This window comes from Ursus americanus, chromosome 19 (assembly GCF_024610735.1).
Source record: "Ursus americanus isolate L20-20 chromosome 19, mUrsAme1.1.p, whole genome shotgun sequence".
NCBI lineage: Eukaryota > Metazoa > Chordata > Mammalia > Carnivora > Ursidae > Ursus > Ursus americanus.
Genome location: NC_142145.1, coordinates 50,315,470 through 50,317,193, shown reverse-complemented (window position 1 = coordinate 50,317,193; position 1,724 = coordinate 50,315,470). Strand labels below are relative to the sequence as shown.

Below are 1,724 nucleotides of genomic sequence, written 5' to 3'. Positions count from 1 at the left end.
CCCCAGTGATGCCACACAGAGAAAAATCTAATGAACACCCACGAAAGTCAACATGATATGATAGTTAAGAGTAGAAGTTCTGAAGTCAAACTGCCTGAATTCGGTTTTGCCCTTCCCTAAAGAACATTACCATTTACTAACGAGAACTTGATAAAATTACTTAGTCTTTGTTTCTCAATCTATGAGAGATCAAGTAAATAAAAAATAATTATGGAAACCTTAGTTATATAGTTGATAAGGTAGATCTGATTGATAATATATCCAATTAAATATCCTAAATATCCTAAAAAGGATTCAATTGCCCATGAATACTCACAAAAACTGTTAGGCCACAAAGAAAATCCTCAGCGAAGTCCAAACAGTAAACAGTAAAGACGGTATTCTCTAATTACAACACAATATTAATAAAAATCAGGGGAACAAAACTTCTATGTGGAAATTTAAAACCACTTTAAACTATGCTTAAAACAAAGAGAAGTCACCAACTGAAACTGTAGACAATGATCACATACAAAGACTTGTGATGTCACTCGCTGCAGCCAGCCTGCGCTCCACGTGCTCCTGTGTCTCAGCCTCCCGGCTCCTCTGCTCCCAGCCCCCACAGGTGGCAATGCAAGAAGAAATCACCACGCTAGTCATTGACAATGGCTTTGGCATGTGTAAAGTTGGCTTTGCAGGGAATGAGGAGCCCTAGACGTGTTCCCATTTATGATTGGGCACCTAACACCAGGGTGTCATGGTGGGCACGAGGCAGAAGGACAGCTGCATGAGTGACAAGGCCCAGAGCAATTGGTGCATCGTGACCATGAAGTAGCACGTGGAGCACAGCACGGTCACCAGCTGGGATGAGCTGGGGAAACCTGGCTTCACACCTTCTATCATGACTATGTTCTGAGCTACAGCCTCTGGAAGCGCACCTGGGACTGCTGACTGAGGCACTCCTGAGCCTCACGAGCAACAGACAGAAGATGACTCTGACATGTTTGAGACCTTCAACATGTGGGTCATGTGCATGGCCATCCAGGCTGTGCTGGTCACACCTCTGGTATTGTCATGGGCCCTAGGGATGGGGTCACCCACAGGGTGCCCATCTACTAGGGCTCCACCCAGCCTTAGTCATCCCGGGTCTGGACCTTGCTGGCTGGGAGCTGGCTGACTTCCTCATGAAGATCCTCACAGAGCAAGGCTACAGCTTCACTTCCACCACTGAGCAAAAGAAATCATGCATGACATCAGGAAGAACTCTGCTATGTCACCCTGGATTTGCAGCAGGAGATGGCCACCACTCTGTCCTCCTCCTACCAGGAGAATTACAAGCATCCAGACAGCCAGGTGATCACATGAGCAATGAGTGTCTCTACTGTCCAGAGGAACTCTTTCATTTCTCCTTCCTGGCCACTGAGTCCTGTGAGACCATATCCATGAGACCACCTTCAACTCCATCATGAAGTGTGATGTTGACATTGAGAAGAAACTGTATGTCAACATGGTGTGTCTGGTGGGACCATCATGTACTCTGACATTGCCAATAAGATGCAGAAATAGATCACTGCCCTGGCTCGCAGCACAATGAAGGTCAAGATCATCACTCTTCCTGAAAGTAAGTACTTAGTGTGGATTGGGGACTCCATCCTGGCCTCACTGTCCACTTTTCAGCCAATGTGGATCAGCAAGCAGAAGAAGGACAAGTGGGACCCTCCGTCATTCACTGCAGGTGTTTCTAA

The 1,724-nt window shown here is 46.5% G+C and overlaps 1 pseudogene; it reads left to right on the top strand.

Moving 5' to 3' along the window:
* The first annotated feature begins 610 nt into the window (after nt 1-610).
* LOC123782095 (actin, cytoplasmic 2 pseudogene) lies at nt 611-1,724 on the top strand (annotated as a pseudogene).